This window comes from Symphalangus syndactylus, chromosome 10 (assembly GCF_028878055.3).
Source record: "Symphalangus syndactylus isolate Jambi chromosome 10, NHGRI_mSymSyn1-v2.1_pri, whole genome shotgun sequence".
In the NCBI taxonomy this organism is placed as follows: domain Eukaryota; kingdom Metazoa; phylum Chordata; class Mammalia; order Primates; family Hylobatidae; genus Symphalangus; species Symphalangus syndactylus.
Window position 1 is genome coordinate 101,748,204 of NC_072432.2, and position 26,975 is coordinate 101,775,178.

The window sequence follows — 26,975 nt, forward strand, 5'->3', positions numbered from 1 at the left end:
AACACAAATCATATTCTTCTCAAGTGCACATGGGACATTTATATTATTACAGCACTCGACATTCTGCCATTGAAATTGGTTGTTTAAATAATTGTCTTTCGTAGCAAGCTCTTAGAGGAAACAGCCTTGTTTCATTTTGTATCCCTAGCACCTCAACAGAATATCATAAACGTGGTTTTTAGCATTTACAAAATCACGAGTTTCAGCTCCTTTCACAGTGTTTCAGTCCTCAGTCTAGCATGCCCTTCCCCTCTCAGCAAACTTCTACGTATTTTTAAGACCCAATTCACATATTTTCTTTGCACCATGTGCCAAGATATCTCTGCGTAGTCAGTCACTCCCTTCTCTGTGATTCTACCCAACTTCTGTCTCTCTCTTACTGTCTTAGTCCATTTTGTTCTGCTATAACAGAATATCTGAGATTGGGTGATTCATAAAGGATAGAAATTTATTTCCTCACAGTTCTGAAGGGTGGGAAGTTCAAGATCATGACACCAGCATCTGGTGAAGGCCTTCCTGCTACATGACAAGGAGGAAGGCATCAAATATCTGGGGAAGAGCGGGGGGAGAGTCACGGATTCCATTCCTAAAATAACAGCATTAATTCATTCATGAGTGTAGTGTCCCCAAGACCCAAACACCTCCCATTATGCCCCACCTCCCAACACCACTGCATCAACTTTCCAACACATTAACTTTGGGGTACACATTCAAACCACAGCACTATACTGTACATATCCCACTGAATCTGAAATTCTCTTGTAATGTTCTTATAATTTTTGTACCTTCACATGCAGAAACCATTAGCTGTCTACTTTCAATATCTGTTCTCTTCTTCCTAAAAGCTACCAATTTTGAGTAAGGGACATGGCAACCACAATAAAAAATATATATTGTCAGTCTCCTTTGGAGTTAGATGTCACCACATTGACAGTAATCAGTTGCAGTTTGCCTGCTTTAACAGATGGGACAACCTATCCCTGTTTCTTGTTTTACTCAGTATCCACAGATTTGGTTTCCAGTTTCATGTGTGACTCTTTCAGCCCTGATGATCTTATAAGGACATGAATTCAGAACCACCTCAACCCTGTTTCCATATCCAAATGCTGGCATTGCGGCCTCACCCTCACTTTGCAAGCTGTACATCTAGTCCACTAATTCTACAGATAAATTTACCTCATTTTTGAACAAGGCTTTATCTTTTAAAACCCTCTATCATTCCTTTGTATTTAAAGCAGGCATACATGATTTGTTCTATTTTTTAAAAAACTAATTTAAAAGTACTTTAATTATTAAGACTACATGGGTCCCTGCAGATACTGGTGAAGGAATGTTAATATGACAAAGTGATACGGTTGTGGACCTATGTACCCTATGTAAACAGACTATTTTGCTATTACAAAGAATCTCATGCTTTTTTCTCCCTGAAAATCATATTTATCATTGTTTACTATAATGTATGTTTTTACTAAAATACTGAAGTACTTTTGAATGGTAAACACTTTCAATTCTACCTTTAACTACTGGACTTTCAGAAACACCATCACTACTAAGATTGAAAAAATATTCCCAAAGAGAATAAGGGATCAAATATTTGGTTAAGGATGTTCTCTCTCTTGCTGACCATGATATTACCGGTTCCTAGCTTATTAGGCACACAAAGATCTGGGGACTGAAGCTGATGCCACATATATAAAGATATAATACCTGTAGCAATGAGGACGATAAGTAAGATTCTATGTTCTCACTTTGTTACAGTCTGAGTCATGGACAGTATTCAATTATCAATTCATCAAAAAAACAGGAAAGGGAGGAACTTCAAGATGGCTGACTACATGCATATGGTACTTGCCTCTTCCATGGAAAAGGGAACAAAACAGTGAGGAGATAATCACACTTCAAATAGATCACCTAAGAGAGAACACTGGAATTCAGCAGGGTGGTGACGAGAAGCACTGAAAGCAAGAAAGGAGGACGAGGCAAGGCAGCCTGCTCAACCAGGATCAGGGGAGAGCTGAGAGACCTCCAGCGGTCCACAGTCCCACCAGACTCTTAGAATCCTAGCCATGGGAGAAGCCCTCAAGTGCTGCAGGCCCTGAGTCTAACATAAAGAGGTGCCTAGAAACCATGCAACAACATTATTCCAGAGAGAGCTCACGCTAAGTCCCACAAACCTAAGCAGGTACAGTGTACCTTCATTTTGAGAGCCCAGCCCCCACCAGACTTTGTCATGCCCAGGAACCCAACAGACCCTGCATTTCCACATCCCTGGAGACCCCATTGACATTCTCCACCTATAGCTGCTCCATAGGGTCCAAGACCACAGCCACTGGCAGCAACTGTCTCCTTACACTGCAGCAAAGGGGGACCTGTGCATTTTCATGCACTGAGGAAAAATTCTACTGCCTGCAATAGCTGCTGCAGCAGCAGGAGCAAGGCACAAGCAAAGTATGTGACCCCGCAAGCCACCTGCCTATGAATGCTCCCACTGACAGCAACCCCACCCTTCCCGGTAACAAGGCCATGGCACAAGCCCTGCTGTTGCCACCAGAGCATTCTGATGGCAGTCTGAGGATCACTCTCCCCTGCCTACCACAGCCAGTACCTGCACGTACCAGCAGGGAGCCTAAGGACAGGCTCCTACAACCTGGCTCCATACCCCTCAGTACCCAAGCATGCAATCCGTGGGCCTGGGGATCACCTAGCATAGACCACCACTGTTGGCACCTAAGCGCTCCTCCCAGGGTCTGAGATTGGACTTATTCAACCTGCCTCTACCACCACAGCTGGCAACTAACCACACGTGCCACCTGCAAGCCTGGGGGATTGGCCTGTCCAGTCCATCACAGCCACTGCCTACACCAGCACAGACAGCTTGGGTCCTAAAGGTTACCCCACCACTGCTACTGCCATCATCCACACCATGCCCACTGCACAGGGGTTTAAAAACCTGTCAACCTGCCTGGCTCACCTGTGCCACTCCTGGTACCCAAGCAAGACACCTGGAGGCTCAAAAATTGGCTTACCTGAACCTGTAATACTGGTGCCAGCATACACTGCCCTGAAGCCCAAGGACAGGCAATTTCAACCCACTGGTGCCACCACTGGGGCCTGAGAGCTGGCCTACTTGGCAACCCAGACCTCAGCAAAACCTTATCACATGCCAGGCACGGTGGCTCACACCTGTAATCCTAGCACTTTGGGAGGCTGAGGCGGGAGGATCACTTGAGCTCAGGAGTTCGAGACCAGCCTGGACAACAGAGTGAGACCTCTTTTATTGAAAGTTAAAATTTTCTTTTACAAAAAACTTTATCACAGCCTCCACTAACAACCACAATCTATGCCACCTAAGAAATCACAGACACCACTGACACCACTCACATTGAAAGAAATCACACAGAGACTACACTATGACACATACCTAGAATCAAAGCCAAAGTGCCATATTCAACCAACACCACAAATACATCTTCAGGAAAATGTCCTCCCCTATGAAAGAAAATTCAAAAAATGAGAAGGAGCAACTGTTACACCAGTGGCATAGATACCAGTGTAAGGACACAGGAAACATGAAAAAGCAAGGAAATACGACACCTCCAAAAGACCACAATAATTCACAGGCAATACATTCCAATCAAAAAAATCTGGCCAGGTGCGGTAGCTCAGACTTGTAATCCTAGCACTTTGGGAGACTGAGGCAGGCAGATTGCTTGAGCCTAGGGGTTCAAGACCAGCCAGGGCAACAGAGTGAGACCCCATCTCTAAAAAAATACAAAAATTAACCAGGTGTGGTGGCATGCACCTGTAGTCCCAGCTACTCAGAGGCTGAGGTTGAGGGATTACCTGAGCCCAGGGAGGTCAAGGCTGCACTGAGCCATGATCACACCACTGCACTCCAGCCTGGGCAACAGAGTGAGACCCTGTCTCAGGGGGGAAAAAAAGAAATTTATGAAATCCCAGAAAAATAACTCAAATACTGATTTTAAAGAAGCCCAGTAAGATACAACAGAATTCTGAGGCCAGACACTGTGACCCTTGTCTGTAATCCCAGCACTTTGGAAGGCTAAGGCAGGCAGATCACCTGAGGCCAGGAGTTCAAGACCAACCTGGCAGAACCCCATCTCTGTTTCAAAAAAAAGAAACAAGAGAATTCTGAAAAACAATACAAAAAATTCAGGAAAACAATTCAAGATATGGGGAGAAATTTACTAAAGAAACTAGATATCACAAAGGAAAATCAGGTTGGGGACAATGGCTGACGCCTGTAATCAATCCCAGCACTTTGGGAGGCCAAGGCAGGTGAATAATTGGAGGTCAGGAGCTCAAGACAAGCCTGGCTAACATGGTGAAATACCGCCTCTACAAAAAATACAAAAAAATTAGCCAGGTGTAGTGGCAGGCACCTGTAGTCCCATCTACTTCGGAGGCTGAGGCAGAAGAATCACTTGAACCAGGGGGGTGAAGGCTGCAGTTAGCTGAGATCGTGCCACAGCACTCTAGCCTGGGAAACAGAGCAAGACTCCATCTCAAAAAGAAAAAAAAAAAAGGAAAAACCAAACAAGAATTCTAGAACTGAAGATTTCACTGAATGAAATACAAACTGCATTTGAAAGTGTCAACAATAGACTAGATTAAGCAGATAAAAGATTCTCAGAACATTAAGAAAGGCCCTTGGAAAATGAGTCAGTGAGACAAAAAGTAATAATTTAAATTTTAAAAAAATGAGAAAAGCCTGTGTGACATATGGAACACCATTAAGTAACCAAATATTCAAATTTTCAGTGTCTCAGGAGAATAGAAAACAAAAATGTTAGAAAACCTGTTCAATAAAATAATAGGTAAAAATTTTCCAAGTCTAGCAACAGATTTACACATCAGATACACCAAGTTCAGGGATCTCTAAGTAAATACAAATTAAAAAGGTCTTCTCCACAGCACATTATATTCAAACTGTCAAAAAATCAAATACACAGAATTCTAAAAATGGGAAGAAAAGCATCTAGTCACTTATAAAGGAACACCCATCAAACTAACAGTGGAATTCTCAGCAGAAACCTTATAGGCCAGTAGAGAATGAAATGATATATTCAAAGTGCTGAAAGAAGGCCAGGTACAGTGGCTCACGCCTGTAATCCTAGCACTTTGGGAGGCTGAGGCAGGTGGATCACTTCAGGCCAGGAGTTCAAGACCAGCCTGGCCAACATGGTGAAACCCTATCTCTAACTAAAAATACAAAAATTAGCTGGGCATGGTGATACATTCCTGTAATCCCAGATATTCAGGAAGCCAAAGCAGAACAATCACTTGAACCCAGGAGGCAGAGGCTGCAGTGAGCTGAGATTGCACCACTGCACTCCAGCCTAGGTGGCAGAGCAAGACTCCGTCTAAAAAAATAATTTTTTTTTAAAAAGTGCTGAATAAAAAAACTGTCAGTCAAGGATACTATACCCAGCAAAGCTATCCTTCATAAATGAGTAAGAAATAAAGTATTTCACAAACAAGCAAAAGCTGAGGAAATATATCACCACTAGACTGGCCCTAGAAGAAATGCTTAAGAAAGTCCTACATCCAGAAGCCAAAGAACCCTATCTACCATCACGAAAACACACAAAAATATAAAAACCACTGATAGACCAAACACAAACAAGGAAGAGACTCACAACTACAGAAAACCACCAAACCAAAATAATAATTAATGAGAGACAAAGACGGAATAGATGATATACAGAACAGCCATAAATCAATTAATAAAATGACAGAAATAAGCCTTCAGATATCAATAACTCTGAATGTAAACTGATCAAGCTTTCCACTTAAAAGATACAGACTAATTTGGCCGGGCGCGGTGTGGCTCACACCTACAATCCCAGCACTTTGGGAGGCTGAGGCAGGCGGATCACCCGAGGTCAGGGGTTCAAGACCAGGCTGGCCAACATGGTGAAACCCCATCTCCACTAAAAATACAAAAATTAGCCAGGCGTGGTGGCAGGTGCCTGTAATCCCAGCTACTCGGGAGGCTGAGGCAGGAGAATCGTTTGAACCCAGGAGGCAGAGGTTGCAGTGAGCCAAGACCGCACCACTGTACTCCAGTCTGGGCAACAAGGGCAAAACTCCATCTCAAATAAATAAGATAGATACTGATTGAACAGATTTTAAAAAAAGTTTTTAAAGCATGACCCAACCATATACTACCTACAATAAACTCATCTCACCTGTAAAGACATACAGGCTGAAATTAAGGGATGGAAAAAGATATTCCATGCAAACAGAAACCAAAAGTGACTAGAAGTAGCTATACTTGTATCAAACAAAACAAAAACTTTAAGTCAAAAACAGTAAAAAGAGACAAAGAAAGTAATTATATAATAGTAAAGGGAAAAATTCAGGAGGAGGATATAACAATTCCAAACATATAAGGCACCCAACACTGGAGCACCCAGATATATAAAGCAAGTATTATTAGATCTGTAAGGAGAGATAGATTCCACTACAATAATAGTTAGGGACATCAGCACCCCACTGTGAGCATTAAATGGATCATGTAGATAAAAAAATTAAGAAAGCCACACTGGATTTAAACTACATATTAGACCAAACAGACCTAACAGACATTTACAGAACATTTCATCTAACATCTACAGAATACACATTCTTTTCATCAGCATATGGAACATTCTCCAGGATAGATCATGTTAGGACACAAAACAAGTGTCAACAAATTTTTAAAAATTGAAATCGTATCAAATATCTCCTCAGATAAGAATGGAATAAAACCAGAAATCAAGAATAATAGGCCGGGTGGGGTAGCTCCTGCCTGTAATCCTAGCACTCTGGGAGGCCGAGGTGGGCGGATTGCCTGAGCTCAGGAGCTCGAGACCAGCCTGGGCAGCATGGTGAAACCCCGTTTTTACTAAAATACAAAAATCAGCCAGGCGTGGTGGCATGCACCTGTAGTCCCAGCTACTCAGGAGGCTGAGGCACAAGAACTGCTTGAACCCAGGAGGCAGAGGTTGCAGTGAGCTGAGATGGTGCCACTGCACTCCAGCCTGGGTGACTAAGCAAAACTCTGTCTCAAAAAAAAAAAAACAAAAAAAACAAAGAGTTAAGAGGAACTTTGGAAACTATATAAATACACAGAAGTTAAACAACATGCTTCTGAATGACGACTGGGTCAAGGAAGACATTAAGGAAGAAATCAAAAAAATTATTGAAACAAATGAAAATCTAATACAACATACCGAAAATCTATGAGATACAGCAAAAACAGTGCTAAGAGGGAAATTTATAGCAACAAATGCCTACATCAAAAAAATAGTTAAGATTTTAAAGAAACAATCTAACAATACAACTTAAGGAACTAGAACCAAACCCCAAATTAGTAGAAGGAAAGAAGTAATAAAGATCAGAGCAGAACTAAATGAAACGACTTTTTTAAAACGCACAAAAGAAAAACAAAAAGCTGATTTTTTGAAAGGGTAAATCAATAAACCACTTGCTAGACTAATCAACATAAAAAGAGAGGACCCAAATAAAATCAGAAATGAAAAGAGACATTACAACTAATTCCACAGAAATACAAAAGATCATTAAAAACCACTACAAACAACGATACACTAACATACTGGAAAACTGAGAGGAAATGGATGCATTCCTAGACATAGACATATACAATCTACCAAGATTGAATCAGCAAGAAATACGAAACCTGAACAGATTGATAATGAGTAAAGACATTTAATCAGTAATAAAAAGTCTCCCAACAAAGAGAAGTCCGGGACTGGATGGCTTCACTGCCAAATTCTACCAAACACTCATAGAAGAACTAACATCAATTCTCCCCAACTCATTCTACAAGGCCAACATTACCTTAACACCAAAACCAGACAAGGATGCAATAAAAGACAAAAAATATGAAAAAAAAAGAAAGAAAACTACAGGCCAATATCCCTAATGAATACAGACATAAAAATTCTCAAAATACTGGCAAACTGAATCCAACGACATTAAAAAAAAAATACACCACAATGAAGTGAGATTTATCCCAGAGAGGCAAGGATGGTTACACAAATCAACAAATATGATTCATAACATCAACAGAATAAAGGACAAAACCATATGTTCATCTCAACAGACACAAAAAAAACACTTGATAAAATTCAGTGTCCCTTCGTGATAAAAACTCTTAACAAACTAGGCATAAAAGAAACATACTTCAACATAACAAAGGTCATATATGACAAACCCACAGCTAACATCATACTGAATGGGGAAAAGTTGAAACTCCTTCTTCTAAGAACTGGAACAAGACAAGGATGCCCACTTTAACCACTCCAATTCAACATAGTACTGCAAGTCCTAGCCAGACCAATCACGCAAGAGGGAAAAAAAGAAAAGGGATCCAAATTAGAAAAGAGGAAGTCAAACTGTCCCTCTTTGCTGATGATATGATCTTATATCTAGAAAAACCTAGACTCCACCAAAAAACTCTTAGTTCTGCTAAATAAATTCAGTAAAGTTGCAGGACAAAATCAACACACATAAATCAATATGCATCCACCTGTGAAGTAGGGAGTGTTAAAAAAAAAAAAATCAACATACAAAACCTGTTTCTATACACCAATAAAACAAACTAGCTGAGCAAGAAATCAAGAAGGCATTCCCTGTTTACAATAGCTATAAAAACTACAAAACAGTGGATAAAGAGGTCACAAACAAATGGAAAGACATCCCATGCTCAAGGATAAGAATTAACATCATTAAAATGACCACACTGCCATAAGCAATCTACATTTTCAATGCAATCGCTATCAAAATACCAATGTCTTTTTTCACAGAAATAGAAAAAGCAATCTTAAAATTCATATGAAACCAAAAAGGAGCCCAAACAACCAAAACAATCTTGAGCAAAAAGAATAAAACTACCTGACTTCAAAATACATTACAAGGTTACAGTAACCAAAACAGCATGGTACTGGTATAAAACAGACACACAGACTAATGGAATAAAACAGATAATTCAGAAATAAATCCACATATTTAAAGCTAACTGATTATATTAAAAAACAACAACAACAAAAAAGGCTTCTGCACAGCAAAGGAAACAACGAAGAGTGAAGGGAGAACGCCAATGTCTGGTTTTGGGCAGGAACTGAAACCACCACCACAGCCAACAGGAACTTGGGAAGTGTAAATATCAAGCCTTGAAAGGGACCATGGTGCAGCCTGCAAGATGTAAGAAACCAATTACTCACAGTTTGGCGACTCTGACAGTGATGATGATTTTGTTTCTGCAACTGTACCTTTAAACAAGAAATCCAGAACATCAAAGGAGTTAAAACAAGATAAACCAAAACCTAATTTGAACAATCTCCAGAAAGAAGAAATCCCACTGGAAGAGAAAACCCCTAAAAAAAAGGATGGCTTTAGATGACAAGCTCTACCAGAGAGACTTAGAAGTTGCACTAGCTTTATCAGTGAAGGAACTTTCAACAGTCACCACTAATGTGCAGAAGTCTCAAGATAAAAGAGTTGAAAAACATGGCAATAGTAGAACAGAAACAGTGGGTAAGTCTCCTCATATCTCTAATTGCAGTGTAGCCAGTGATTATTTAGATTTGGATAAGATTACTGAGAAAGACAATGGTGGTATTCAAGGGAAAAGAAAAGCAGCATCTAAAGCTGTGGTACAACAGAGGAAAATTTTTCTGGAAGGCAGTGATGGCAATAGTGCTAATGACACCAAACCAGACTTGGCAACTGGTGAAGATTCTGAGGATGATTCTGATTTTGGTGAGAGTGAGGACATCTATGAGAAAAAGTAAAGTTAAAGAAATTAAAAAAAAAAAAAAAAAAAGGAAGAAGTGAAGGTAAAATCCCCAGTAGAAAAGAAAGAGAAGAAATCTAAATCCAACTGTAATACTTTAGTGACTCTGGTAGACTGCTCTGGCTGCCATCAAATCAGAATCTTCAGTCCTCGCCAAAAGAGATTTATCTTTCTTCAGATGCCATTAGGAAACCATTACAAATACGCAGTCCTTCAGCTGAAAGCAAGAGACCTGAATGGTTCTACCAGCATCTGGAAGTAGCAGTAATAGCAGCAGCGCACTGACAGGAGTGTCCATGAAGTCTCCAAATCAGAGTCTCTGCTGTGGCTTGTCCAGATCAGCACCAGTTAAACCTTTGCATCCAAATGCTACTACTAGAGGCTGACTGTGGTACCAGAGAAATGTTTGGCTGAAAGAAGCACAGCTTTACAAGGGTGTTTATATTTGATTTGTGTTTATATCTGAGGCAGGTATTGTAATATAAAGGAATCCATTACTCAAGTCCTATAAACGATCTCTAGCCATTTTATGATTATGTTCTCTGTAAAGCTCTTCAAGATCTCAGTGAGAGCTTTGTAAGAGTTATCTTCTCATGCCTTTCCTTCTGAAGAGCATATTCTATCTTCCTGTCAGTTTGACATGGAGGAAGTCCACATCACATGCCGTTCTTTTCTAGTTACATGATGTGTCTTTCTAGCTTTGTCTAGTTTATAGCACCTTAGCGTTAACCGTTTGGTTTTATCTCGCACAGGGAAACATTCTCATTTCTTTCACAAGACATTTCTGAAATCTTATAAGCTACTTAAGCTACATTATCAGTTTTATGGCAAAGATGTTTTGTATTTTAGCCAAAATCTTTTTATACTAAGAGTTTAGAAGTATTTTACACACTAAAATGGTTGCTGTATTATGGCATGTGTCTCCTATTTAGATGGTTATTCTATAGCAAATAGAATTTAAAGACATTTAGTGATATCTTCATTGACAAAACCTTTAATAAAAGTGGAAATGTTTTGAAATGCTTTTTTCTTGATACCACTGCATCCACTTTTTTTTTTTTTTTTTTTCTGAGAGGGAGTCCGCTCTATCACCCAGGATGGCATGATCTCCGCTCACTGGAACCTCTGCCTCCCGGGTTCAAGTGATTCTCATGCCTCAGCCTCCCCGAATAGGTGGGATCACAGGCAACCAACACCACACCCAGCTAATTTTTGTATTTTTAGTAGAGACGGGGTTTCACCATGTTGGCCAGGCTGGTCTTGAACTCCTGGCCTCAAGTGATCTGCCCGCCTTGGCCTCCCAAAGTGCTGGGATTACAGGTGTGAGCCACTGCACCCCACCAACAGCCACCTGCTTCTGACTGTCCACACTTCATGATAAAATGAGAGCTCTGCAAAAATGTTAGCCTTTTTCTTGTAAATATAAACAAAGGAAAGCCGTTTCTTCAAATAGTAACTTTTTGTTAAGACAGTTCTTCAGAAAGTATTTGTCAAGTATTTAGTCATCCCTATTATGATATTAGATAATACAGCTTTTTAGGATGCTTAGATCTCAATTTACTGTGAAAAACAATAGTAATCAATATTTTATATTTATGGTGAGAATTTCAACTAGCTTCTGATCAATTTTTATAAAAAATTTTCAAATCATATTAACCATTAAAAATGTATAATAATTCAGTTCTCAGTTTATGGGAACATCTATGTTAATGTGAAAATAATCAATTTAGAATTGTGATTAAAGTGAGCATTTGTCTAAAAAAAGGGTGAAAAGACAATCTGCTGAATGGGAGAAAATATGTGCACTATTCAGCAAGTGACTAAAACCTAGAATATACAAGGAACTCAAACAACAAAAACAAAAACCCCACCAATAATCCCATTTAAAAGTAGGCTAAGGACATGAATAGATATTTTTCAAAGGAAGGCATACAAATGGCAAACAAGTATATGAAAAAATGCTCAACATCACTAATCATTAGGGAAATGCAAATAAAAGCCACATGAAATATCATTTCGCCCAAGTTAAAATGGCTATAATTTAAATAACAAAAAAGGCCAGGTGTGGTGGCTCACATCTGTAATCTCAGCACTCTGGGAGGCCAAGGCAGGTAGATCACTTGAGGTCAGGAGTTTCAGACCAGCCTGGCCAACATATGGCAAAACCCCATCTCTACTAAAAATACAAAAAATTAGCTGGGCATGGTGGTGCGTACCTGTAGTCCCAGCTACTTGGGAGGCTGAGACAGGAGAATCACTTGAACCTGGGAGGCAGACGTTGCAGTGAGCTGAGATCACACCACTGCACTCCAGCCTGGGCGACAGTGATTCTGTCTCAAAATAATAAATAAAAGTAAAACAAAAGACAAAAAAGACACTGGTAAGGATATAGAAAAAAGGGAACTCTTATACAGTGTTGGTAAGAATGTAAATTAGTACATACTTTTCGGAAAACAGTATGAAAATTTCTCAAAAAACTGAAAACAGAACTACCACAAGATCCAGCAATCCCACTACTGGGTAGTTATCCAAAGGAAAAGAAATCAGTATATCAAAGGGATACCTGCACTTGCATGTTTATTGTAGCACTATTCACAATAGCAAATATATGTAATCAACCTAAGTGTTCATCAACGGATGTATGGGGCCAGGCACAGTGCTAGGTCTGTAATCCTAGCACTCTGGGAGGCCGACGCAGGAGGACTGCTTGAGCCCAGGAATTTGAGACCAGTTGGGGCAACATAGTGAGACCCCCGTCTCTACAAAAAAAAAAAATTTTTTTTAATTAGCCAGGTGTGGTGGGGTATGCTTGTGGTCCCAGCTACTCACTGCAGTGAGCCATGACTGCACCACTGCACTCCAGGTTGGGTGACAGAGTGAGACCCTGTCTTTAAAAACAAAACAAAACAAAACAAAAAAACAGATTAATGGATATATGTGGCATATATACACAATGGAATACTATTTGGCCATTAAAAAAGAATGAAATCATGTCATTTGCAGCAACATGGATGGACCTGGAGGTCATTATGTTAAGTGAAATAAGCCAGGACTAGAAAGACAAATATAATATGTTCTAACTCATTCAGTGGGTTTAAAAGATGATCTCCTGGAGGTAGACAGTAGAATGACAGACACCAAAGTCTGAGAAGGGTACATGGGCGGTAGGTAATGAAGAGAGGTTGGTCAATGTACACAAACATATTGTTAAAGAGAAAGTATAAAAATTCTAATATTCTATAGCAGAGTAGGGTGACTATAGTTAGCAAAACTGTATATTTCAAAGTAGATAGAAGAGAGGACTTTAAACGTTCCCAACACATAGAAATGATAAATACTCAAGGTGATAGATATCCCAAATACCCTGACTTGATCATTACACATCCTATGTAACAAAATGTCACATGTGCCTCATAAATATGTAAAATATTATGTATCAATAAAAAACAAAAAACAGGAAAGGAGAAGAGAAGCAAAGAAAAAGGATGGCAAACAAAGCAAGATGACAAAAATCTAGATATATCATAATTAAAATAGATGTGAATGGATTTAACTCATTTGTAACAGAAAATAACAAAAATAACATACAGGCTGGGCATGGTGGCTCATGCCTGTAATCCCAGCACTTTGGGAGGCCAAGGTGGGAGGATCACCTGAGGTCAGTCAGGAGTTATAGACCAGCCTGGTCAACATGGCAAAACCCTGTCTCTACTAAAAATGCAAAAATTAGTGGAGTGTGGTGGTACGCACCTGTAATCCCAGCTACTTGGGAGGCTGCAGCACAAGAATCACTTGAACCCAGGAGGCAGAGGTTGCAGTGAGCCGAGATTGTGCCACTGCACTCCAGCCTGGGCAACCGAGAGGACTCCATCTCAAAAAGTAAATAATATAAAATAAAATAAAAACAACATACAAATTCAACTAAAGCTGTTTATAAAAGTGAACTAAAACATTAACAGAGAAAAGATGAAAAAAATAAAATCTGGCAAACCTTTTTTTTTAAAAGGTGGTATGGCAATTTTTTAAAAAAGGTGGTATGCCAATTTTAACATCAGACAAAACAATTTTATTGCAACTTTAAGAGGTATGGAAACATGATATTATATAATAATAAAATAAACTAAAAACATACCAAAGCCTTATACACACCTATCAAAATAAGGCAAAAAGAGAATTCCAAGAAAAAAATTAATCTTCAACCACTGCATGAGCCTCTAATTTACTTACATTAGCAACTGATAGATTAGAATGTCCGAACACCAGTAAGTATACACAATATTTGATCCACAAAGTTTGATCTAACAGTTATATAAAGAACCCTCCACCAAACAAAAAATAAAAATATAATTATTTTCAAGTACATATGAAACATTTTCAAAATAAAGTCACAACGAAAAACAAAAAAATTTTCAAGGAACTTTTATCTCTAACCAAGATACAATGTTGAAATCACCATTTTCAAATATTTGTTAACTTAGAAATGAACTTCTAAATTTAAAATGATAAACGATAAAAATCAGAACTGAATGACAATAAATGTACCACACCATCAAAACGTGGAGCTCAGCTAACATTACAGTCTTAATGCTCTTGAAACAAAACAGTAAGACTGAATATGTTTAACTAATATATTCTCAATCAAGAAACTAGAAAAAAAGAGCAAACCTAAAGAAAACACAAGTATGTTAATCTTCTTAAATTTTTTCTATATTTTATGATGTTTTGACATCTTGGGCCCTACAAACCTGGGAGGGACTGCACCTCCCAGGGTTACTTCCTAGAGATAGCAAGCAACTTGCCTCTGAAAACACCTTTGATATGCAACCAAGCAATCTAGAGTCTATACCACAACCATCTTTAAATAACTCTTGGCTGGGCGGATCTGGAGGTCAGGAGATCGAGACCATCCTGGCTAATATGGTGAAACCCCATCTCCACTAAAAAAATACAAAAAATTAGCCGGGCGTGGTGGCGGGCCCCTGTAGTCCCAGCTACTGGGACAGGAGAATGACGTGAACTACTCAGCTACTGAGACAGGAGAATGGCGTGAACCTGGGAGGCGGAGCTTGCAGTGAGCCGAGATCGTGCCACTGCACTCCAGCCGGGGCGACAGAGCGAGACTCCGTCTCAAAAACATAATAATAATAATAACCCTCACACACCAAGCCAGTATTCCTTCTGCCCTAACACACCCCAGGGCCAGGTACCAGACAACCAGGGACCACACCTATAACCCCGAACCCACCAAAATTATTATTCAAATTATCCAATCTGAAATGTACTCAAGCTTGCCTACCCTGTCCAAAATTATTCAAATTATCCAGTCTGAAATGTACTCAAGCTTGCCTACCCTGTCTTGCCCCATTCTTTATTTATTTATTTTTTTAGTTGCTGTTGTTCTTTTTGAGACACAGTCTTGCTCTGTTACCAAGCTGGAGGGCAATGGCACAATCTCGGCTCACTGCAACTTCCGCCTCCCAGGTTCAAGCGATTCTCCTGCCTCAGCCTCCCAAGTAGCTGGGACTACAGGCACGTGCCACCACACCCAGCTAATTTTTGTATTTTTCGTAGACAGGGTTTCACCAGGTTGGCCAAGATAGTCTCGATCTCTTGACCTCGGGATCTGCCCACCTTGGCCTCCCAAAGTGCTGGGATTACAGGCGTGAGCCACCGCGCCCAGCCGCCCACTCTCTTCCACAGAAACCACAATATAGGCTCTGGCCTATGCTTTTCTCCTCCTCCTGCTTCCTGATCAACCTTGGTTCTTTCCCATGGGGCCTTCGATGACATGCCTGCCTCCTGTTTCTACAGTGAGTACAAAACTCTTCCTCCATGACAGTCTTTTTGGTCTCTGTATGTCTTACCATACGCCATATTTTGAGACAATAAGGGAAATAAATAGCAGCAATTAACGAATTGGAAAATTAGAAAAAGATACCCCAGAGTAGAGAAGAGTTTCTCAAACTTAAGAATCAAAAAGCATAAACCACAAAGGAAAAGATATTATGGAAAACGGTAAGTACATTAATTCCTCTTATTTCTTCAAAATCAGCTTTGAGATATAATTCACCCACAAAACTAATTTTAAGTATACAGTTTAATGAGTTTTGACAAATGTATACAGTCATGTAACCCACACCACCATCAAGATCTAAAACACTTCCATCACCCAAAAAAGTTATATTACGCTCCTTTACAGTCATTTCTCTCCAGACTGGCAATCACTGATAGGCTGTTATCAGTTTGCCTTTTCTTGAATTCCATACAAATGGAATCATATAGTTGACTATGTTAAAGTGAAAACTGTTTATCACATCCCCATTATAAAAAAAAATCAGTTTGCCGGGCACAGTGGCTCATGCCTATAATCCTAGCACTTTGGGAGGCTGAGGCGGGCGGATCACCTGAGGTCAGGAGTTCAAGACCAGCCTGACCAAGATGGAGAAACCCCGTCTTTACTAAAAATACAAAATTAGCTGGGCTTGGTGGCACATGCCTGTAATCCCAGCTACATGGGAGGCTGAGGCAGGAGAACTGCTTGAACCCAGGAGGTGGAGGTTGCGGTGAGCCGAGATAGTAGCGCCACTGCACTCCAGCCTGGGCAACAGAGTGAAACTCCATCTCAAAAAAAACAAAACAAAACAAAACAAATCAGCTTATTTCTGAAAAATATAAGAAAGTACTAATAAGATTAAAAAATCTAGCAAAATTAGGATCATAGCAGAATGCAGGAAACAACTCATCAGACACAGAACTGAGCAGGTGGCAGGATGGAATTGGAACCTTTGCATTCCAGGGGAAGTAGGATTTACACTTACTGTAGAAATGAGTTTGCCTTTCCCGCCCTGAGTGTCTCTGGACATTTACAGTACCTCAATGGTTTCAAAATGTTTGCTTTGCCAATCTGGGATTCACCTTAACATCACCTCAAACTAAAGGACTCATTTAATGGTGAAGAAGATACAACATTAAGCACATGACCATGGCATCCACTGGTCCTACACCACATACCACATCACCTAGAAACTGTCAGGCTAACAAAATCATAAAGTGGTGCATTAAATTAAAAGCTCGATTAAGAAGTCATTCTGCTGGTCATTTGGGATGCAGCATATGCACTGAACCAATGGCTAGGGTATTATATCCCTACTACCTGAGATGCATGGGTTTAGAAACCAAGGGGTAGAGAAGTTAGATTGACTCTTCACCATCACTCCCAGTAACTCACTTACAGCATGTGGATTTCCTATCCCCACAATTTAAAATCTCTGCTGTACTAGAGATCCTGAGGGTAATGCTTCCACAGTAGGGGTTCACGGAGCCTAAAGCCACAACCACCACTTGGTCACTATGGGCTTCTCATACTGATGAACATGCAGGCAAAGAAAGGAATAAATATACTAGCAGTGATAAATGACCCTGATTATTAAGACCTGTTGTACACAATGGGATTAGGGAGCAATCTGTCTGGAATGCAGGGTATTTCCATGCTTGCTAATAGGGTAAACAGGAAATTACAGCAACCATGGCTCAAAACAGGCAAGGCAACTAAAGGCTCAAGTCCCACAAGGATGAAAGCCTAAAGGACACAAGCAACTTAAACCAGCTTAAATGCTGGCCCAGCATAAAGGAAATCTAGAATAGGTAGTAAAAGAAGGTAATGATGAATAGTAATTCCTGCCTCAATACCAGTTGCAGCAGCAGGTACCACTGGCTTATATCACTAACCCTTCTCAAATTTCCATGGAAGATGTCAAGACTTGGTGATGGATTAGAATCAATGTAGGGTTTAAGTCAATCTGAGCAAAGCAAGATGTAGATTCTATCAAAAGTCTCATGCCTCAAAAACAAAGATAGAGAGATGGGACTTAAAACTAAAAAGCTTCTACACAGCAAAAGACACAATCAGCAGAGTAAACAACCCACAGAGTGGGAGAAAATCTTCACCATCTACACATCTGACAAAGGACTAATATCCAGAATCTATGAGGAACTCAAATCAGCAAGAAAAAAAAATCCCATCAAAAAACAGGCTAAGGACATGAATAGACAATTCTCAAAAGAAGATATACAAATGGCCAACAAACATATGAAAAAATGTTCAACATCACTAATTACCAGGGAAATGCAAATCAAAACCACAATGCAGTACCACCTTACTCCTGCAAGAATGGCCACAATCAAAAAATAGATGTTGGTGTGGATGTGGTGAAAAGGGAACTCTTTCACACTGTTTGTGGGAATGTAAACTAGCATGGAGATTCCTTGAAGAACTGAAAGTAGATCCAGCAATCCCACTCCTGTGTATCTACCCAGAGGAAAAGAAGTTATTATATGAAAAAGATACTTGCACATGCATGTTTACAGCAGCACAATTCACAACTGCAAAAATATGGAACCAGCCCAAATGTCCATCAATTAATGAGTGGGTAAAGAAAATATGGTGTGTATGTATATATGTATATATACACATATATATATGTATATATATACATATATATATGTGTATATATACATATATACATATATATGTGTATATATACATATATACATATACCATGGAATATTACTCAGCCATAAAAAGAAACAATGGCATTTGCAGCAACCTGGATAGAACTGGAGACCATTATTCTAACTGAAGTAACTCAGGAATGGAAAACCAAACATCGTATATTCTCCATTCATAAGTGGGAGCTAAGCTATGAGGATGCAAAAGCATATGAATGATAAGGGTGGTGGTGTGAGGGATAAAAGACTACACATTGGGTACAGTGTACATTGCTGTTGGGTGATGGTTGTACCAATCTCAGAAATCACCATTAAAGAACTTACTCATGTAATCAAACACCATCGGTTCCCCAAAAACCTATTGAAATAAAGTATTTTAAAAGTCTCATGTATAATCTTCATGCTCTCAGTCTCTCCTTTGAGTCTAGTTGTATTAATTGCCTAATGCTGTGTAACAATAGTGGCTTAAAACAACACAAATTTGTGATCTTACAGTTCTAGAGGTCATTAAGTCTAAAACAGGTCTTACAAGCCTGTTTGGCATTTGCAGCAGCCTGGATGGAGTAGATTACAAAGCTACAATCAAAGCCTGCATTCCCTCAGGAGGCTCTAGAGAAGAATCTATTCTTTGTCTATTCCAGCTCCTAGAAGCTGCTTACATTCCTTTGCTCTTGGCCACATCATCAAGATTTCTGCTTTCAGCATCACATCCGTTTCTTGGACTAATTGATTCCCTCTGATAAGGACTGTTGTGATTACCAGAGCCCACTCAGATAATCCAGGACATCAGTAGCAGAGGCAACTGAAAAGAGTCAAACAGGACTTCATCAAAATTAAGATCTTTTTAACATAATTTGTATATGACAGGACACTAAATTAATACAGTGAAAAGGTAACCCACAGAAAGGAATATTTGGAAATCACATCTGATAGGACAGGGATATTCAGAATATATAAAGAACTCTTACAAGTCAACAACAACAACAAAATTCAGTGGTGACTCACACCTATAATCCCAGCACTTTGGGAGGCTGAGACAGGAGGATCCCTTGAGGCTAAAAGTTCAAGACCTGCTTGGGCAACACAGTGAGACCCCCATCTCTACAAAAAATAAATAAATGAGCCAAGCAGTGGCATGCACCTATAGTCCTAGCTACTCAGGAGGCTGAGACAGGAGGATCACTTGAGCCCAGGAGGATGAGATTGCAATGAGCCATGATTATGTCACTGTATTCCAGCCTGACTGATACAGTGAGACTGTCTCTAAAAAGAATAAAATAAAAATCCAACACAAAAATGGGGAAGGAATTGAATAGACACTTCTCCAAAGAAGATATGCAAACAGTGAATAAGCACATGAAAAGATGGTATCACTAGCCATTAGAAAAATCCAAATCAAAACCACAATACCACCTCACAACCATCACCATGGCTATTACAAAAAAAAAAGATGGCCAGGCGCGGTGGCTCACGCTTGTAATCCCAGCACTTTGGGAGGCCGAGGCAGGCGGATCATGAGGTCAGGAGATCGAGACCACGGTGAAACCCCGTCTCTACTAAAAATACAAAAAAAATTAGCCGGGCGTGGTGGCGGGCGCCTGTAGTCCCAGCTACTCGGAGAGGCTGAGGCAGGAGAATGGCGTGAACCCGGGAGGTGGAGCTTGCAGTGAGCCAAGACTGCGCCACTGCACTCCAGCCTGGGTGACAGAGCGAGACTCCGTCTCAAAAAAAAAAAAAAAAAAAGATGATGACAGAAAATACCAAGCGTTTGTGAAGATGTAGAAAATTAGAACCCTTGTGCATTGCTGGTGGGAAGATAAGATGGTACAGCCACTGTGGAAACCCATATAGCAGTTCTTCAAAAAATCAGAAACAGAATTACCATATGATCCAGCAATTTCACTTCTGGATACAAACCCAAAAGAAGTAAAAGTGAGAACTCAAATAGATATTTGTACACCCATGTTCATAACAGCATTATTCACAACAGCCAAAAAGCGGAAGCAACCAAAGTGTCCATCATCAGGCCAGGCGTGGTGGCTCATACCTGTAATCCCAGCACTTTGGGAGGCTGAGGCGGGTGGATCACCTGAGGTCAGGAGTTCAAGACCAGCCTGACCAACATGGCGAAACCCCTATCTCTATTAAAAATACAAAATTAACCAGGCGTGGTGGCCCATGCCTGTAATCCCAGCTACTTGGGAGGCTGAGGCAGGAGAATTACTTGAACCCAGGAGGCAGAGGTTCCAGTGAGCAGAGATCATGCCATTGCACTCCAGCCTGGGTGACAAGAGCAAGACTCCATCTCAAAAGAAAAAAAAAAAAAAGAAAGAAAAAATAATGAAGGAGATGAATAAAAGATAACGAGAACAGAAACATTACAGTTTGAATTCTTGCTCTGTCATTTATTATCTGTGTAACACTGAGCAAGTTATCTAACTTCAGTAACACCTACCTACAGGGTTGCTGTGAGGATTTAACAAAATAGGTAAAACAGTACAGTGCCTGAGACATAGCTGTCTTTCCTTGTCCTCTTCTCCTACCTAATGCTAAAAGTTCTACCAATTTTATGGAAACATAAATTCAATGACAGTTGTATCTGAATTTTATGCTAAAGAAGTTATGTCTGTTCCAGGTGGCAAACAACTTAAAAGTCACCAATTATACGTAACTGGCAAGGCCAATTTTCAACTAATTCACTGCAAGTTGATATTAAGGCACAGGAAAATATAAACTTTATCTCTCAACTCCTTTTTCTCCTTCTCGCCTTCATTTTTAAACACTTCTCTCCTCACCTTCCTGCCCTTTTAACTTATCCTTTATTCCAAACTACCAGTCTTACTTAGGCTGCTATTTGTCAGGAGAAAAGGCAATAGTAACTTTTTTTCCATTTTATGTTAGGATAGAAAAGAAATGCTGAGCATGGCAGTGCACTCCTGTAGTCCCAGATACTCAAGAGGATAAGGTGGGAAGATCGTTTGAGGCCAAGAGTTGGAGGCCGCAGTGCATTATGATGGTGCCTGTGAACAGCCACTGTACTCCAGTCTGGAAAACACAGTGAAACCTCATTTCTAAAGAAATAAAACACAATATAAAAGATAGGGGCTGGGCGCGGTGGCTCACACCTGTAATCCCAGCACTTTGGGAGACCAAAGCAGGTGGATCACCTGAGGTCAGGAGTTCGAGACCAGCCTGGCCAACATAGTGAAACCCCGTCTCTACTAATAACACAAAAATTAGCCTGGCACATGCCTGTAGTCCCAGCTACTCGGGAGGCTGAGGCATAAGAATCGCTTGAACCCGGGAGGCGGAGGTTGCAGTGAGCTGAGATTGTGCCATTGCATTCCAGCCTGGGCAATAAGAGGAAACCTCCGTCTCAGAAAAAAAGAAAAAGAAAGGGAAAAAAAATGACTGATCACGTAGCTACAGGACAGTTCCAAACTCCGCCTAAGTAACTCATTAAAGTTCCCTAAACAAAAAATAAACAAACTTTAAAAACATGAGAATGAAAAGGCATACAAGAAAGTTTCCTTTGTGTTCACAGGTCTCTTACTTATCTGGAGACAAAACTGTATGACATCTACAGACTGTGACAGCAATTTCTTAGTACAGTTGGCCCTCTGTATCCATGGGTTCCGCATCTATGAATTCAACCAGCCGTGGATTTAAAACATTCAGGAAAAAAAATGCACCTGTACTAAACATATACAGACGTTTTTTCCTTGTCATTATTCCCTAAACAATATAGTATTAACTATCTAAATACCATTTACAATGTATTAGGTAATCTAGAGATGAGTTCGAGTATACAGGAGATGTGCATATGTTATATGTAAATACTACTCCATTTTACACAAGACTCAAGCATCCTCAAATTTTGGTATTTGCAAGGAGTCTTGGAACCAATACCTCATGGATACCAAAGGACAAGTATATACTATCCATAACCAAGTTTTACTGCAAAAGAAAAAAAAAAGATAACTATATACTACCTAGAGCCAAGTTACTACCAAAAAATATACACTTTAAGTCAGGTGCTCTAAGAAGTTAGTGTTTATACAATTTTATTAACCCATGCTTCCATTTTAAGTATTCCCTCATTTGACTTTAATGTTAAATGAAAATTTACCTTCAAACTACTTTAAAGGACAATGTCTTTCAAAGGGGCACCTGCCTTATAAATGCTTCCGGAATAAGATTCAGTAAAAGGATGTGGTTTAGAACAGATGAAATACCACTGTATTGCTGCTTTTGTACACCATTCAGATCAGAAAACTCCTACTAAAAACATGCCAAAATAAATAAATATTATGTCTATGGAAGCTTTTAAGTTAGCCATTCCAACTTTACAACATTCTAAAAAGAACATATCTCTTAAGAAAGGTTGCTATAAAGAGCCCAGAACCTTTTCTCCCTCTACAAACCCCTTAACCTTGAGGCCTAACTGTATTATCTCACTGTATTTCACTTCAGAAATATTTACTGGACAATGAGTGCACAGAGTAAGTATGCTAAGTGGTTTTAATACATTGTCATTAATCACCACAGCAAACTGATAAAATCAGTATTAATATCACCATTTTTAACTGAAGAAACTAAGGCTTCAAAGGTTTAAGCACACTGGGTGCAGTGGCTCACACCTGTAATCCCAGCACTTTCGGAGGCCAAGGCAGGCAAATCACTTGAGCCCAGGAGTTGGAGGCCAGCCTGGGCAACATGGCAAAATCCTGTCTCTACAAAAAATTCAAAAATTAACCAGCCATGGTGGCATGTACCTATAGTTCCAGCTACTTAAGGAGCTGAAGAGTATCGAGCCACTGCACTCTAGCCTACGTGATAGAGCAAGACCCTGTCTCAAAAAAGTTTAAGTAATGTGCCCAAGGTTATAGCTGGAAAAGACAATTCCCTCCTTTTATGATTTCTATTATGTAAAATTTCAAACACACATTAAAGAAGAGAACAAACCCCTTAAACCCATCATGTAGCTAAAATCATCAACTCAAGGCCACTTGTCCATGGCCACAATATCCATATTCTCACCTATTCCTGTTTCCTTGCTTAAGTATTTTGAAGCAAAAAACTTTTGCCTGTAAATATTTCAGTGTATACCTCCAAAAATTTGTCTGTAAATATTTCAGTGTACACCTCTAAAAAATATTTTCATCCATAAATATTTAAGTAAATATCTCTAAAACATAAGAACTTGGGCAGGCGCAGTGGCTCACACCTATAATCTCAACACTTTGGGAGGCCAAGGTGGGCAGATCACTTGAGGTCAGGAGTTCAGGTCCATTTAATTCATTCTTCACACCGCAGCACACAACAGCCACAGAAATGTTTTTAAGATTTCTGCATTAATGATACAACAATAAATCTTACTTGGCAGCATAATACAATGAAAGTTTACATTTGGCCTGGCCGACATGGTGAAAAACCGTCTCTACTAAATATACAAAAATTAGCCAGGCGTGGTGGCAGGTGCCTGTAATCCCAGCTACTTGGGAGGCTGAGGCAGGAGAATCCCTTGAATCCAGGAGGTGGAAGTTGCAGTGAGCCGAGATCAGGCCACTGCACTCCAACCTGGGCAATAGAGTGAGACTCCCTCTCAAAAAAAAAAAAAAAAAAAAAAGGTCAGGCGTGGTGGCTCAAGCCTACACTTTGGGAGGCCAAGGCAGAAGGATCACCTCGAGACCAGCCTGACCAACATGATGAAACTCCATCTCTACTAAAAATACAGAAATTAGCCGGGCATAGTGCCACGTGCCTGTAATCCCAGCTACTCTGGAGGCTGAGGCACAAGAATTGCTTGAACCCAGGAGGCAGAGGTTGCAGTGAGCGAGGCGGCACCACTGCACTCCAGCTTGGGCCACAGAGTAGGACCCTGTTTCAAAAAAAAAGACAAGACAAGAACTCAAAGCTGTACTCTATCATTCTCAGTAAGCTATACTTTCTTATAGAATAAATAAAACCCAAGGTACTCTCTGATCTCAAACTACTTAATAAAAGGTAACACTTCAGAACTTTCAAATGCATATGACAAGGAATAGCTATACTGGAGGCAGCCAACCTAATCATCCCTCTTTCTTGAAACTGCTGGTTTCCTTACCCCTACATTAAATTGGTTTCCCTCCCTCCACGCCACCTGCTTCTGGTTTCCATTTCTGGCTCCTCATTTTCCTTCCACTGAGCCATCTGCTCTTCTCACATATACCCTCTCTCTAGAGAGCTCGTTCATTTTTATGACTTCATCATATCACCTCTGGCCTAGGCTCTGTAATTTCAATTGTGTTCTCTAATCCAAGCTACTGTTCCTCAACATTTCTACTCAAATATCTTGCTATCACCTCAAATTGAATATGCATCAATCTCCAAAAATTGAATATGCATCATCTCCAAAAATCCAGCTCTTCTATCCTCTTTACCAATCTATTAATTATAATTATAAATCATTATCTTCCAATTCGCCCAGGTTCCCCTTAAGTCACACATCAATTTGTATTGGTTTTTCTCTTGAAATGCCTCTCATCCATCCTTTTCTGTGCCATTTACACTGATATCACTAAAACTCAAGCCTTCAGCAACTCACCTAAATTATCCTAAGAGCTCTTGGTTAAAATTCAACTATCTCCATTTCAGTCTGTTCTATATAATAGATTCCCTCCAACAACGTATCTACTGAATGACTAATGTATCGTAAGCATTGGCCAGTTAATGCAGGGATACAACAGTGAGCAAGATAGACACCTCTTTCTAGCAGAGGAATAAAATTTTTTCAAATAAAATAATTACAGGTTGCAAAAAATGCTGTGACAAAGATTAACACAGTGCTATCATAAAGGACAGAATATGAGTGCTACTCTAATTAGAGCTTGTAGTTAGAGATAAAAAATTTAAGTGGACATTTTAAGGATGAAAAGGAGGCAGTCATGTAAATATTTAAAGTAGAGTGGCCGGGCGCGGTGGCTCAAGCCTGTAATCCCAGCACTTTGGGAGGCCGAGGCGGGCGGATCACGAGGTCAGGAGATCGAGACCATCCTGGCTAACACGGTGAAACCCTGTCTCTACTAAAAATACAAAAAATTAGCCGGGCGTGTTGGCGGGCGCCTGTAGTCCCAGCTCCTCGGGAGGCTGAGGCAGGAGAATGGCCTGAACCCGGGAGGCGGAGCTTGCAGTGAGCCGAGATCGCGCCACTGCACTCCAGCCTGGGTGACACAGCAAGACTCCGTCTCAAAAAAAAAAAAAAAAAAAAAAAAAAAAAAAAAAAAAAAAATAAAGTAGAGTGCTCCAAGCAAAAGAAACTGCAAAGCACATAGGTTCCAGGAGGGGGAAAAAAAAATCTCACGTTACAGAAAATGACTGTGTGGCTAGAGATGTGGCCAGAGAACAAGGGCAAAAGTGGTACAATGTGAGATTGGGAGAGACACAGGCCAATTTTATTCTACATGTAATAAGAAGTAATAAGAAGTAGGCTGGGCATGGGGGCTCATGCCTGTAATCCCAGCACTTTGGGAGGCCAAGGTGGACAGATCACATGATGCCAGTAGTACGAGACCAGCCTTGAACCCTGTGTCTAATAAAAAACACAAAAAATTGGCTGGGTGTGGTGGCACATGCCTGTAATCCCAGCTACTTGGGAGGCTGAGGCACAAGAATTGCTTGAACCCAGGAGGCGCAGGTTGCAGTGAGCTGAGATCACACCACTGCACTCCAGCCTGGGCAACAGAATGAGACTCTGTCTTTAAAAAAGTCAGGTAATAAGAAGGATTTTAAGCAAGGAAATAATAATCCAATACACGCTGTGACAGAAACTGCTAGTATTCACTAATGACTGTGTTCTCTTCATTAGAACACTGCTATATTACATTTCCCAGCCACCCCTGCAATTAGGTAAGATCACGACTCAGTTCTGACCAATGGAACTGAATGGGTAAAAGTGATATATGCCACTTCTAGCCTGGACCCTAAAATCTTTCTCCACACACACTTTCCCTTCCAAAACAATCTGAGAAGCCAAAGCTGATTATGGTGGTGACATAAAATACAGGTACCTGTGCTCCAAGTGACTGCATAAACCAAAGATGCCCCTCAACACACACCCACACACACACACACACACACAGATGTGAGAAAGTAATGTAAACTTTCATTGTATTATGCTGCCAAGTAAGATTTATTGTTGTATCATTAATGCAGAAATCTTAAAAACATTTCTCTGGTTGTTGTGTGCTGCTGTGTGAAGAATGAGTTAAATGGACAGACAAAAGTAAAAATAAAAAGACCTGTCAGACTCAACAAAAACATAACCCAAATGAAAAATGGGCAAACAAACAAAATAGACATTTCTCGAAATATATACAAATAGCCAACAAGCATATGAAAAGATGCTCATCATCACTAGCCGTTATGGAAATGCAAATCAAAACCACAGAGATATCACCATTAAGATAGCTACTATTTAAAAAAAAAACAAAACACAGCCGGGCGTGGTGGCTCACGCCTGTAATCCCAGTACTTTGGGAGGCCGAGGTGGGCGGATCACGAGGTCAGGATATCGAGACCATCCTGGCTAACACAGTGAAACCTTGTCTACTAAAAATACAAAAAAATTAGCTGGGCGCGGTGGCAGGCACCTGTAGTTCCAGCT

General features: G+C 40.2%; 1 protein-coding gene and 1 pseudogene across 7 annotated transcripts in view; one reads left to right on the forward strand and one right to left on the reverse strand.

Moving 5' to 3' along the window:
• Positions 1 to 26,975, reverse strand: part of NCK1 (NCK adaptor protein 1) — a 92,355-nt gene that overhangs the window by 39,837 nt on the left and 25,543 nt on the right. For 2 of the 7 annotated variants that reach the window (XM_063611322.1, XM_063611321.1), the window contains exon 2: positions 461 to 586. The exons of 4 other annotated variants lie outside the window; for them this stretch is intronic. The gene's annotated coding sequence lies outside the window, so the exon portion shown is untranslated. Of the gene's footprint in view, positions 1 to 460; positions 587 to 9,251; positions 9,300 to 12,039; positions 12,149 to 26,975 lie in introns of those variants that run through there. One more of the 7 variants, XM_063611320.1, reaches the window with a different exon arrangement.
• On the forward strand, positions 9,392 to 10,108 carry LOC129491650 (RAD51-associated protein 1-like; annotated as a pseudogene).